Consider the following 14,894-nt stretch of genomic DNA (forward strand, 5'->3'; position numbering starts at 1 on the left):
TGTCTTTGTCTCTGTGTCTCGCTTTCTGTGTCTTTGTCTCTGTGTCTCTCTCTCCCCTCTCGACGACTTTGGGATAATTAATGACGATAACCATAGGGTAGGGTTAGAGATTTCATTGGTGTAGGGAACTTCCAGGTGAGGAAACGTCTTCTCCCAGGGCTGGTGAACACCTTCTCTGTAGCTTCTTGCCTCAGAACAGTGGGAGGTTAAAGAACGCGCCCAGATTTCTCCAGCCAGTGTGTACCAAAAGGGAGGTTTCAAGATCAATTTTCTATTTAATATTCCATGCTGCCTCTCAATAATAATAATAATAATGATATACTAACAGCAGTTATGATTTACATAGCACTTTAAGGTTTACAAAGCACCTTGCATCCATCATTAATTCAACTGAGCAAATCTTTATAATTCCATTTGATTCCCATAATAATCCAGAGAGGTAAATATTATAAGTATTGTTATCTTCAGTTTACAGATGAAGAAACTGAGGCATTGGGAGGTTAAGTGATGTGTCTGGGGTCACGGAGCTATTCTGAATCCATCCAAGGTGTCTCTTGATTTCCTCTCCTGGCCTCAGAGTCCTCAGTGTAAGATGAAAGGGGAGATTAGATGAGATCTAAGATCTCTGCCAGGTCTAAATCCTTCGGTCCTAATCTTTCCTTTTCAGAGAAGTGCTACAAAGCCCGATCTTGGGTTACTTCCTGTTCCCCCAATTCCACCCCATTCTTTGGCCCTGTAATGTTAGCCTTGAGGACGAAACAGTGGATATTCAGGGACGATGGACTTTGGGGCAGCCACTGTGTATCGGTGGGTCAATGTTCTCTCCTGTGGAATGGGGACAATAGTTCCTGGGTTTCAGGTTTCACTGGGATGCAGATAAACTCACGTGAGAAAGTATGAGAGGGAGAGGTTGTCCTCCCAAGTACAAGTGGCTATAGGATTTGAAGCTCATGAATGGGACTCATTTTACCCAGGAAAGGGTCGCCTTTGGACTGCAGGCTAGATGGGTTTCCTTTATTCAAGACCTTAAAGGGGCAGCTGGCTCATTGGGAATTTAAAGGTAATCCCCCAGTTCTGGGAGGGCCCCCTTCTTTTCTCGTAAGCCTCATACCCTGAGGCTGAACTAGGTTATTTTCTCCCTGTCTTGCATGTAACTCAGGGCCCATTATCCAAGGTCATACAGACAGGACTTCTTGGGGGTTTCCAGCTTTCAGCCTTGTCACTGGTTTCTCCTAGGAATATCACAACTTGGATAGGGTCTAAAGGTACCTTACTATGAAGCAAACACTCAGGCTAACAAAACACCAAGTAAAGGGCAGATTTTACCTCAATAGAAACACAAAGGACTCAAACCTGAATCTACAAACGGTCTAGACATGTCCTCTGCTGTCTCTTCTGGCTCTCTGCCTCTCCCAGGGACTTAAAAGTTATCACTGGGCTTCCAAACAAATCAGAACATTGCGACACATAGTACTAGCCTGGGTGGGGCTCCCTTAGGAGTGGAAAAAATCCAGGATTCCTAGGGAGTGATGGCTCTTACCACCCCCAACCCTGAGACCATTTACTTCTCCAGCTCATTTTACAGATGAGGAAACTGAGGCAAATAGGGTAAAGTGAGTTGCCCAGGGTCACACAGCTAGTAAGTGTCTGAGGATTTGAACTCAGGAAGATGAGTCTTTCTGATTCCAGGCCTAATGCTCTATCCATTGTACCACCTAGCTGCCTCCTTTCCTATATAACAACCCTTTAAATATGGCAACACAGTAAAAATGGGTCCTCTCCCTGTCCCCCCTCTCCCCCAGGCTTCTCTTCTACAGACTAAATGTCTCCAATTCTCCCAAGTGATCTTAACGTGTCATGGTCTTGATCTCAGGGCCCCCCATCATCTTGGCTGCCCTTCCTAAAAAGTGGGACTCAGGCTTGAATACAATGCTCTAAATGGGGTCAGGTCACAGCAGAACACCCCAGGACAATCCCTGCCCTCGTTCTGGACGCCCAGTGTAGCCAGTGTTCTTAACACAGTTGCTTTTTCAGCTGTTGCCTCATCCAGGATACTGGGGCTCATTGAGAAAGGACTTCACTTCCTGCTTATTGCCGCTCTTTGTTCAGGCCGCCATCTTTGAATAACAGAGCACAAGCCCAAAGATCCTCACTTTCAAACTTTATTGTCATTAAAATTACACGGATGCTTCCCACCCCACCCCAACACAAGGCCATGGGATACTTGCCAGAATCCCCATCACTGCCCCCTTTTCTGGGCTGAGGGAGGGGAAGAGCAGATCCCCTTGGGGTCAAGCCTTTGACGTGTTCCTCTGAGTGCTCTGGAGAACCTGAAGGGACAAGAAGAGGGCCACTGGCCAGCTCCAGAGAAGACTTCTCACCTGAGCTAGGTCCTACCATAGGTGGCTCTTTTCTCCTGCAAGCTTAAACTCCTGCATTAGAACTTCAGGTGCAAGAAGATGGAGAGGCAGGACTAAGTTGGGGAGTGGTTTTTGTTCAGACATGGGTAGGGCTGGTTCACATCTGAGGTTCTTCCAACTCTGGGATTCTATGTGACTTGGTGGGATCATCTCTGGGGAGGAGGCTGGGAGAATCTCATGTTGCCCAGGTCATGGGGATGACCCTGAGGGGTGGTATTCCTGTGTGATGTCACTGGGGGGACAATTAGGGTGGCTCAGATGTCAAGCTCAGCTGTTCTTCTTCCCTCCTCCCCAGTTCTCCATAGGACACCAGACAAATGCCTGAATCCCTTCTGGAACTGTCTAACCTTGCCTTGTCCATTGGTCCAAGGTGTGCCAGGAGAGGCAGGATAAAGATAGCCATGGGGAGGCCATTTCTATTGGCTCCCTAATGACTAGGAACTCCCACCTTCAATGTGACTGGCCTTGACCCGGCAGCAAGGGTCAGCCTTACCCTCCCCCCCCATTCCACCACCCAAAGAATGGCCATTTCTGAGGACCTGGGGGCCAGGTCTTGGGCCTTGTCCCTTTATCACATTCCAGGACTCAAGGGTAAGGGAGAACCCCCTGCCCCTGTGATTAAAGAAACCATGGAATCTGGAAGCATGCAGACTATGGGGTTGCTGCAACGTGTTTGGCTCCAAGTTGGGCAGCGGGCAAAGATGAGCACAGCCGCTGTAGCATGGCAGGAGGGGCACTGGCCTGGGAGGTAGGACACTTGGGTTCTGGCCCTGGCTCTGCCATTAATCCCATCCATTCCATTTAAAAATCATTTCCCAGGTGCCTACTGTATAATAGGCACCAGGGACACAAGGACAAAAAAATGAGGGAGTACCTGCCCTCAGGGAGCTGACATTCTATGGGTTGTTTTTCAGATGTGGTCACCCATTGGACCAGCTGGTGTTGGGCTCAGTTCAAACCCTAACCTATCCATGTTTGATGCTCCCGTTCCCTGTGTCCCATGAAAGGTCACCCTGAGGGGTCAGTAGGACTCAGTTTCCCCATCTATCCAAATGAGGATGAGATGATATCCAAGGTCCCTGTGTAGTGCTGGAATTGTAGGAGTCTATACTTTATGGTCTCTAGGTTTAGAGGCCACAAGTGGGTGCTAGGGAGAATTGGGAGAGAACTCGGTCCTACCCATGCTGAAGGAGAAGGAAGCTTTGGCTTTGGCTGGGGTCAAGAACAGTGATGTTTAAGCCAAGTGGGCAGAAGAAGCAGTTCTGGGCTCTGGCTGCTTTTCCAGCTGACCCTGGTCTGTTTCAGGACCCCAGTCCCCTTGGTCACTATATCTCCCTGAAGGCCACCCTCAGAGGCCCTGGGAACCATCTTCCCTGCCTAGTTTGAGAGATGGAGCTCCAGGCTGGGGATGACACCATGAAAAGCTGTGGCCAGGATCTGGCCTGAGCCTAGCAGGCCTAGGTGGTGGAGGGAGATGGGGAGCAGAGGAAACTGCTTCTAGCTGTGGCCTGGGGAGCAGTGGATGGGCCAGAGGAGGGCTGGGCTCGTCTGTCTGAAGAAAGGGAGTCCTGCAGACAGATGAGGATCTGGGCATGGCCTTCAGCCATGGAGGGCTCCTCCACCCTGAAGTTAATCGGCCTTATCCTTCTTCCTGGTGGTGAAAGGGACCTTCCCGGCCACGGCAGAGCCCACCGCCCCCACGCCGCTGCTGACAGCGGACATGCTGCCCTTCACCAGCCCCATGCCGGCAGTGGGCACCGTGGTCACAGCTGTCTTGGTGAACGCCAGACTCTTGCTCCCCACCCAGGCGACACCTCCTAGAGTGGCCCCCCACAGCTCCCTTGGTGATGCTGAAGAGGCCACCTGTCATTCTCCAGATCACCCCTCCTTGCTCTTCCTGATCAGGGGCTTTTTTCAAATCTGCAGAGAGAAGGAAGAGAGAAGGGCCTGAGCCTACGGACAGGTGAGACCCTTCATCCATGCGTCCCCCTGTTCTGCAGAAAGATCCATCCATAAGCACTTTTTTTTTAGGCAATTGGGGTTAACTGACTTCCCCAGGGTCACACAGCTAGTAAGTATCAAGTGTTTGGTCTGAGACTGGATATGAACTCAGGTCCTCCTGACTTCAGGGCCGGTGCTTACACTGTGCCCCCTCGCTGCCCCTCACAGGCACTTTTTAAAGGCAGTTTGATAAAACACAAAGAACATTAGCCTCTGGAGTCAGAGGACCTGCGTTCAGATCCTGTCTCTGCAGCTTCCTTCCCGTGGGATATAACACAGTCTTTCCAGGACTCAGTTTTAGAGAGGTATTGGGGAATAGTGGATAGAGAGATGGCCTTGTAGTCAGAAAGACCTGGGTCTAAGCCCTGCCTCTGACATCACTAGCCATGTGTATCCCCTCTTTCAATAGATGAAGAAACTGAAGCCCAGAGACTTGTCCAAGGTCATTGCAGAGCTGGAGTTTGAACCCAGCAGCCTCCAGTGTTATTTCCTAGCCTGCCCTCCCCCCAACAGGTAAGGCCCCTGAAGGCAGGGCCTCTCTCACTTTTGTGTCTGTAATCCCATCACAGAGGATGGGGGGAGGTGGGAGGGAGGAGTGCTTAAGATATCTTTGCTAAACTGAATAAACCCCAGTTCTTGGCTTGTTCCTACTTCTATACAGTGAGGTATGAATGGATTTGGAGTCAAGAGACCTGAGTTCCACACTGGGCTCTCGGTCTGTCCGAACCTCAGTTTCCTCAGCACAATCTTGGCTGGCACCACACAGGGTGGTGGTGAGTTAAGTGCTTCATAGACCTTAGAGAGCTGCAGAAATGGGGGGCGGAGCTATTCTGTCCTGTTATCAGTGAGCCCTGGCCTGGATTGCAGTCCAAGATGTGGGGCCAATGAGCAACAAGCATTTATCAAGTGCCCACTGTAGAAGCAGACCTTGTAGCCTCTCTGGGCCTCAGTTCCCTCATCTGTAAAAGCAGGAGGTTGGACCAGATGACTTCTGAGATCCCTTCCCTCTCTGTTCTTTTTGTGTTCAGGGCCCGGAGCAATCTGGTGCTCTGTGAAATTCCATGATTGCCCTCTGCCCCGCGTCATCTCTTTAACCCCTGAAACAGGAGGGGGAGGTGTGTGCCCAGTTGCTGTGCCACTGAGCCGTAGAAAGTGATGGCACCATCTTGCTGTTGTCCTGCCAAGCCCCACAAGTCCCCCGCAATGGCGCCGCCTCCATCCCATATTTGTTTTCAGAAGAAGCCAGATTGGCTCAGTTGGTGAGCCTCTCTTAATGAGGCCAAGGTCATGGGTTTGTCCCTCCAAAGGCCGGTTACCTTTTCACCAAAAAAAGTTTATTCCACAGTCATAGGCTAACCTCAGGCTCAGGCAGCACTCTTAGCCCCATCCATGTCTTAAGAAATTCAACCAACAAGCATTCATTAAGCACCTACTATGTGTCAGGCACTGTGTTATCCACTGGAGGTATCAAGACAAAAAATGAGAGTCTCTGATCTCAAGGGGCTTACATTCTACTAGAGGAGGGGATAAGTAAGTACATAGGATATACAATTAATAGAAAGTTATATCGAGGGGCAGGGAGAGCTGTGGGAGGTAGAGGGAGGGAAAAGATCTCATGGAGGGAGGTGGCAGGTACCTTTGAAGGCAGCCTGTGTTTCCAAGAGGCAGATGTGAGGGTGGGGAGAATGCATTCTGGACCTGGGACACCTGGCCGTGCAAAGTATAAAGGTGGCATATTCTGTATGGGGAACTGGAATGGAGATTGCATGAAGGAGAATGATGTGCAATAAACCTAGAGAGGCAGAGGGCCGGAAACTAGGCCCTCTGACTCTAGTCTCTGGCCGCAAATGGATCCTTGAGCAGTGTGGTTTAATGGAAAGAGTGTCAAATTTGGAGTCAGAGGATCTGGGTTCAAATCTGCCTCCTACTTAACATGTGACACTCATCAAATCCCTTTCCTTTTCTGGGCCTCAGTTTCCTCACTTGTAAAATAAGGACATTGGACTGGATGACCTCTAAGTGTCTTCCAGCTCTAAATTCTTTCCTCATGTCATTACCGGCCCCTGCCTGGAAGGCAAGATTCATGCTTTCAATTTCCTGCCTCCGAGGAGTCTCTTGGGAGCATGCCTTCAGAAGAGGCCCAGAGTACTGAAGCTGTAGATCTCCCTAGATCAGAGGTTCTTAATCTGGGGTTCACAGAGTCCATAGATTTCAGAGGGAGGGGATCCAGGGACTTGTTGAGGAATGAAAAAAAAAAAACTACCCTATACTTGTACTAACTTTTGGATTATTTTGTAACCTTGTGTGTTTTATTTTGTGCATTTAAAAATATTCAGAGAGGGCACATATAGGCTTTACCATACTGCCAAAAGGGTCTATGGCACATCGTTAAGAACCCTTACCTTAAATAATCCAGCCCTTTTCCCCACCCCCATCCCCTTGCTGGCATGTCTCTGGTCACTCACTATAGCCATAATCTTGGCTCCAGACTGCCCCCTGGCCAGGCTGCAGATCTTAATCTTACAATAGGTCACTGACTTAGGGATAGGTCTGACCCTGATCACGGACCAACCGTTCCTCACACTGGCCTAGGTGTGACAACCTTACCTCTCATCACAGAATGTTCCCCACTCTGCACCATTTCCCCCGTTTCTCCAAGTCAGGGCCCTCAGGCCCTTCCTAGTTGCTGCTTTATAGTTCCCAACCTCTCAGCAGCTCACAGTCCCCAGGAAAGCAATAAATTCCTGGGCAGGATAAGACTTGGGATTTACAGCAGCAGGTTAGCAGCTCAGACAATAGAGCAGAGGGATCATTCTATTGGCAGCCTCAGAAGAGCCCAGATAAGGGCAGAGGGAACGAAAGACCAGCAGCACATACAGGGGATATGAGAAAGTCATTTAAAAGGAAAGAAGCAGGCCGAGTCCTGGAGACTATGGGTGAAAATAATAGCAACAGCTTGCATGTATATCCTGTTCTAAGGTTTGCAAAGTACCTTCTGAGCAACAGTCTGTTGGGGGTAGATAGAAGTATCATTGGTCTCATTTTACTGATGGAAATAGAAGCATAGGGACACTTAGTGACATGCCCATGTTCACTCAGCTGTTAAGTGTTCAAAGCCAGATCTGAATCTACATCTTCTGTGTCAAGACCAAACCCCCTGGTCACTCCACCACTCAGCCTCTTAGATTCACAGGGATTGTTCTGAGGCCTGAGGTCTGTGAACTTGTTTTTTTTTTTTTAATATGTTTTTTGTAACTATTTCAATATAAATGTTTTCCTTCATAATCTATGCATTTTACTTTATGGATTGAAAATGTGATTCTGAGAAGGGGTGCATAGCTTCACTAGACTTCCAAAGGGGTTCAGGATACAGAAAAGGTTAAGAATCCCTATTTTAAAGGAACCAGAAAGTAAGTCAGGTAACAAGTATTTATTAAGCACCTACTATGTACCAGGTACTATGCTAAGTGCTGGGAATACAAATAAAGGCAAAAAATGGTCCTTGTTTTCAAAGAACTCATAGTCTAATGGGAAAGTTTCTTGCCTCTGCAAATACCTACCAAAAAAAAAAAAAACAACACATAAAAGCCTACGCTTTTACTACTAAGGTAGGACACCTTCCATTCTATACTGAGAGATCTGGCTTACAAAGCAAATACCTCTGGGAGAGAGAATAGCTGATGACAGAGATTCGCACTAACCCAAACTGTGCTGACTAAATACGCTACAATTTATGGTACACAGTCTCACCCAGACACTCCCTGATGCTTGGTAATCCTTTAGGCTTCCCTGATTGACTTTCTGCCTCACTCCCCACAATGGGGATTCCAAACTCTTCTCAAATCCTCTGCTTCCCAACTCTTTCTCAGCAGAGCTCCTTTGACTTTTGCTTTACTGAGGAAATCAAAGTCATCTGCCCTGAGCTCCCTCTTCTCCACTACTCCACATTTCAAAACTCCACTTTGGCATCCCCCACTTTTGCCTCCTTTGCTCCACTTTCTGATGAAAAAGTTGTCTTTTCTCTTTATCAGCACTCATTATGCTTAGATTGCTTCTCCTTTTCCACAGTCAAATTCTTAGAAAGACTCTTCTATGCTTGTTACCTCCGTTTCCTTACCTCCCTTTCTCCTGCTTATCCTCACTTCCCTATTTTTATCGAGGATGCTATCATTCTCTAGTCACCAAGGCTGCCAATTTCAGAATCACTCCTGATTCTCCTCTCTTTCTCACTTTCCACATCTAGTCAGCTGTGTGGTCTATCTTCACAACATGACTCACATATGTTCCCTTTGCACATAGCTACTCCTCTAGTTCAGGCCTTTATGATCTCTGGTCTGGACTCTTATAACAGCCTCCTAATTGGTGTCCCCCCTATGAATCTCTCCTCTCTCCAGTCCGCCCCCAGAACAGCTGCCTAATAATCTTCTTAAAGCCCAGCTCTCACCATATCACTCCTCTATTCAAAAATCTTCAGTGGCTCCCTATTGTCTTTACATATACAACTGGCTCTACCCTGCCTTACATCAGTCCCTTCATAAAGTCTATGTTCCAGCCATATCAGAATTTTAGATGTTTCAACACAGGTACCTCTGTGTATAACATCTCCTCTATGAAGTCTTTGTTGATCTACCCCTTTTCTCACACCCTCCCTCCCTCAAGGGCCAAGTGGTCTCTCTCCTCAAATTTCTCTTCTCTTCTCTCTCTCTGTCTCTCTGTTTCTGTCTCTGTCTCTCTCTCTCTCTCTCTCTCCTGAGTACCATTTTTTGTACTTATCTTTCTTCTCATTTGACTTAAGTTTCTTGAGAGAAAGGTTTGTGCTCAATCTACCTGCTTACCTCCAGTTCTTTAATAGGTGCTTAATAAAACTTTGTTGAGGACCCTGTATTTTGAAGGCTATCATGTGGAAGATGATTAGACACCATACTGCTTGGCCCTAGAGGGCAAGAAAAGCACCAAAAGGTAGATGTTAGGGGGAGGGAAATAGAAAGGAAAACCTTATCATGAGAATTTCCTCCAAGTGGCCTGGCCTGCTTTGGGAAGGTTGTGGGTTTCCCATACACAGGCACTTCAAGGAGGAGCAGGGTGACCATTTTCTGTGGATGCTGGAGAGGGGATTTCCATTCAGGTCCTGTTTGGACTAGGTGAACTTTGAGGTCTCCACTCTCTTTCCCATGTAGGATATTCTGAGAATTATTCCTGCCTGTAACCCAAGGCACAGGCCAGGCAGATGGCCAAGGTCAGGAGATCAGCCTGTGGCCTTCAGAGGGATCGAGCCCTAGACCTTGGCCTCATTAGCTCCATCTGACTGTGCTAACCAGAGACATGGGCTGAATCATTAGCCTTTCCATTGGCTGATTCGGGAAGGAAGGGGCATTTAAAGTTCAGGAAGGGGGTTGGGAGAAAGACTGAGAGAGTGAGTGAGGCTGGCACTTCTGGGTAAAAACCAGGGAATGCAGAATCTTTTTACCCCTTCTTAAAATTTCCCATTCCAACTTTCTACCTCTCCCTCCTACCCTAACAGCTAGCTCCATTCTGCTGCCTCAGCAAGATTTTTTGCTTCTTCTCACAGTTGCTAAGGAAACCACATGCCCTGGGTAGAGTGGGACAGCCCTTGGATGCTTGAGGATGTGAAGGCCTGAGGTTTCAAAAGCAGTGATGGCATCCCTTGGGGCACTTCCAGGATCATCTGATTTATCAAATGCTGTTGGCATCAACGTAGATTTAGAGTAGGAAGGAGCACTGAAGGTCATCTGGTTCAACCTTTTCCTTGAGGAAACAGACCCAGAAAGGTTGCATGTGACTCCAAGGTCACAGAGCTAGTCAGAAGAAGAGCCAGGATAGAACCTGGGTCTTCCGACTCAAAAATCAACACTCTTGTCACTGAATCATTAAAGTTGTATCATCTAGTCCAACCCTCTCCTCTTCACAAATGAGAAAACTAAAGACTAGGAAAATGTCCACAGCCACGAAGATAACAGCAGCCACTACCACTTTAGGGCTTCCAGGTTTACAAAGCTCTTTCCTCACAACAACCCTGCAAAGCAGGTAGTATAAATGCCCATTTTATAGATTACTGCTCCCATTTTAGAGATGAGGAAACTGAGATTTGAGGAAAGGAAGTGACTTACTTACAGTCACACAGCTAGTAAGTATCAGGACCAGGATTTGAACTTAGGGCTCTGCTGACTTCGAGTCATGCGTTCTTCCTGCCTCTCTTACCTGACTTACCCTTGTTGGAGGGAGAAGACTGGAATTAAAGTGAATAGAATGAGGAATAAGCAGCCAAACTAGGCCTTCTAATTCAAAATCCCCTGTTGTTTCCACTACCTCCCATTGCCCCTATATAGAATCACAGAGTTTTAGAGGGGGAAGAGGCAGAGAGGCCTTCTAGACCAACTCATCTCCCAAAGGAATCTCTATGATAACAGCTGAAGAGTATTTAGCCAGCCTTTTCTTGAACACTCCCAAGCAGGGGGAGTCCACTGACTCTTTTTTTTTTTTGGAGGTAATCGGGGTTAAGTGACTTGCCCGGGATCACACAGCTAGTAAGCGTCCGAGGTAAGATTAAAATTCAGGCCTTCCTCACTCCCCAATATTCTATCCACTGTCCCCAACATTCTATTCACTGCCGTCCTTGTTTTATCAATATCCTTCCTAAAATGTGAGAACACTACTTCAGCTATGGTCTGACACTATTGTGACCTAATGAGGCATCTCTGCGGGGGCATGTTGGCAGCCCAGTTGCTCTTTCTCCCCAAACCCCAGTCATTGGCGGCTCAAGACACTTCCCCTGCCAGGCTTCGAGCCTGTGGGACAGTTCAAGAAATACTTCTGTGGGTCTTGAGACATCTTACTCTTTTGTCCTCAGTGGGAGCAGGCCCTGAAAGGGGTTTTGGGCCTAAAATATCCTCCTGCTAATTATAACAATCGCTCACATTTATCGAGTATATTTTTATGTTCTCTGCTAGCATTCTTCCCCTAAGGTCCTCTTCTGAGGTCTTATCACGGCTCAGAGATGAACTTGGGTTCTCTAAAGCCAAGCTGGCCAGGCTCAAGCTCTGGCAGATGCTACCATGCTGGAAAGGTTTACCAATAGCCCTTTGTACCTCTCTTCTAAGGACAGACTGCAAGGAAGTTCTACACCAGAAAGCCCTTCCGTTGCTGTTCCCAGAAGCTAGTGCAAGTGTCCAGTGGAGGGGCCATGCACACTCTGGGTCATGGAGGATGCACTCCCACAGATGGAGTCAAAGGACCTGGAAGTACTGAAGTTAACGGACATTATTCCCATTTTCTAGTGTAACCAGACTTCCACCCAAGCCCGGGGTATTTTGTATGCTGCTGCTGCAGATGCAAGAGACGCGTCTCCTGATCGGTGGAGAGAATGCTGAGTCCAATACAAAGCTGAGTGTCTGAGAGAGGGGAGAATTTCTTGAGAGTGAGAAATGTGGGGCTCCAGACATTCTTTAGGAGAGAAAGCTGCAGACGTGGAGGGGAAGCCTGAGCTGAGCACAGTGTCTGATACAGAATAGGTGCTTAATATATGCTTGCTGGATTGAATTGAATTGAGTATTATACATTAGGGAATAAGCATTTATTAAGCAGCTACTATATGCCAGGCACTATGCTAAGTGCTCTACGCATATGATCTCATTTGATAATTTCATAATTCAATGATCCCTGACTTTTCCTTGAAACACATTTTCCTCTTTTGAACACCAGTATTCTCCCAGTGATTCACGTGGAAATCACAGGCCCTGAACGATGAAAACTGTGGACGTTCCAAAGGGGAATGGGGAGATTCATGGTGTTTGTAAGGAGACTGTGCCTTGTGCAGATAAGAGGAGGCATGAAGGATATCATCCAGGAAATGTATGCTAAGAAAGGGAGGAGGGGAAGGCCTGCTACAGAGCTCAGAGCACAACAGATGGACAGCTCGGATGCTGTATTAGCGTCCACAGAATGTAAAGAAATTGAGATAAGGCCTGTTGAGGATTTAGGGAAGGATGAGAACAAGAATTGCATAGCATGAGAAGGTTGCAACCTGCACTAGTGAACCCACTACAGGATTCATCCAAGTATGGACTGTTTAAACAGCTTTTTTGCAAACATGATTTCTTTTGAGTCTCACAAAACCCCCAACCCTGTGAGGGGCAAAGTACGGTGTAATCATGCTGAATTTACAGATGAGAGAGGCCAAGATGTGAAGGTTCTTGGGCTCCAGGACTTCTGTAAGGATTTGGTGGAGGTCACAGACAGCTTATCTGCCCTGTTAGAGTGTAAGGCCCTTAGAAGTAGGAATTGCTTCATTCTTTGTGCCTAGAACAGTGCCAGGCGCATCGTAGGCCCTTAATAAATGTTTATAGATTGACTGAAAAAGGCACAGAGTACAGGGAACTTATGTGAGAAACCTGAAGAAGGGTTTTGAAGGACTTTCCGTCCTCCCAACTGAGATGTGTGCTAAGTTTTCAGAAAAGCCCTTCCCTCTATTTGGGTCAGGTCAAGACCCTGTGATGACGCAGTGTGTGAGAGTGAGGGAGAGAGTCCCACCCAGTGAGGCTGCACCCTCAAGATGCCTACGAACTTTACAGGTCTCAGAGATGGGAGGGCAAGGATACAGACCCTGGGGTCAAATGAGCCAGACCCTGGGGTCCCAAGGAGCCAGACCCCGAGGCTGCAAGGAGCCAGACCTTGAGGTTACAAGGAGTCAGACCCTGGGGTCATGAGGAGCCAGACCTTGAGGTTACAAGGATCCAGACCCTGGGCCCTGAAGACTCTTTTCTTACACAGAACACAGCCCCCTCATTCTCCTTTATTGGTCTATTAAGATTTATATGGTATGTAAGCTATTTTATGTGGTCTATGCTTAGTTTAATTAATTGTGGAAAAGTAGAAAAAGCATTGGATTGGTGTCAAGTTCAAATCTTGGCTCTGCTTTTTCTTTGAACATGCTACTCCCCCTCTGTGGGTCCCAGATTCCTTGTATGTAACACAAAAGGATTGGAGTACAAGGTCTAAGGCTTCTCCCAGCTCTGACTTCCTATGTTCTAAGGTTCCTCCCAGCTCTTTCTATGTTCTAAAGCCTCTTCCAGCTCTGACTTTCTGCATTCTAAGGTCTCTCTCAGTCCTGACATTCTGTGTTCTAAGGTCTCTCTCAGTCCTGACATTCTGTGTTCTAAGGCCTCTTCTAGCTTTGACATTCCCTGTTCTAAGGGCCCTCTCAGCTCTGACCTCCTATGTCCTAAGGTTCCCCCAGCTCTGAATTTCTTCATTCTAAGGTCCTTCCCAGCCCTGATATTCTGTGTTTTAAGGTTCCTCCCTGCCCTGACATTCTATATTCTAAAGTCTCTCTTGGTCCTGACATTCTGTGTTCTAAAGCCTCTTCTAGCTCTGACATTCCCTGTTCTAAGGGTCCTCTCAGGTCTGACTTTCTATATTCTAAGGTTTCTCCCAGCCCTGACATCTCAGCTCTGACATTTCATGTTCTAAGGCTCCTCTTAGCTCTGACATTCATGTTAAGATCCTTTTTTAGCTCCAGCATGGTCTAAGCTTCCTTCTAGCTCTTATGTTCTATTGTTTTACAGAAGGAGAAGTCACTTTGTAAAAACAACGTTTTAAAAGACCACCTGTGAAAAATTTGCTTTCAGATCTTGCCCCTGAATCTCAAGACTGGCCTGAAAGGACCAAGGGTGAAGTAGCTTCAGCTGCTGCCTCCCAACCCATCCTGAGCCTGACTTTCCCATACAAACTTGTCTGCGCATCCACAGATAGCGCAGGGTCCTGGCATGTCTGCAGATGGACAGGTCCCCCAATGGGGAGTGACAGGCGGCTCTGTCAGAGTGGTGGTGACCCCCAGAATACATGCAAAATGGCTCTTCAGCTCCACTGGTGACTCCCGTCACAAGGTCCATGCTTGCCTCCTTGGGGAAGGTGGCAGGCTCTGGGGCTGAGGGGTTTGAAGGAGGGGGAGCTCTCGAGGGGGCAGAGACACCTGGATGTCTTGACAGCAAGGGCTCCAGCAGCCACAGAAGGGCACAGGTCTAATGCGAAATCAATAGGTTAGTTAATGAATCAGTCAACAAGCCTTTGTCTGTTGTAAGGTCCTGGAGGGCGGGGGCAGGGCCCTGTATTACTCTCGATATCCTCTTAGAGCCTAGCAAGATATTTGTACATAGCAGGCAATCAATACATACTTCCTGCAGACCTATTTTGTTCAAGGTGAGGAAAGGGGTACAAAGAGGTCTCAGACACTACTCTCCTCAAGGAGGCTTAAATGTGTGTGTGTGTGTGTGTGTGTGTGTGTGTATGTGTGTGTGTGTGTGCAGATGAGGAAACAGGTCCAGAGAGGTAGAATCATCTCGAGTACCAGAGCTGCAATTTGAATCAAGTCCTTGGACTCCAAATCCAGTGTTTCCTCCCTCCCTCCCTCCCTTCCTTCCTTCCTTCCTTCCTTCCTTCCTTCCTTCCTTCCTTCCT

At 47.6% G+C, this 14,894-nt stretch overlaps 1 pseudogene; it reads right to left on the reverse strand.

Annotated features, from left to right (window-relative positions):
• Positions 1–2,154: 2,154 nt before the first annotated feature.
• The window catches only part of LOC114024624, a 356,699-nt pseudogene continuing 343,959 nt past the window's right edge, over positions 2,155–14,894 (reverse strand).

The sequence above is a fragment of the Vombatus ursinus genome, unplaced genomic scaffold (assembly GCF_900497805.2).
Source record: "Vombatus ursinus unplaced genomic scaffold, bare-nosed wombat genome assembly UNPS02014822.1, whole genome shotgun sequence".
In the NCBI taxonomy this organism is placed as follows: Eukaryota; Metazoa; Chordata; class Mammalia; order Diprotodontia; family Vombatidae; genus Vombatus; species Vombatus ursinus.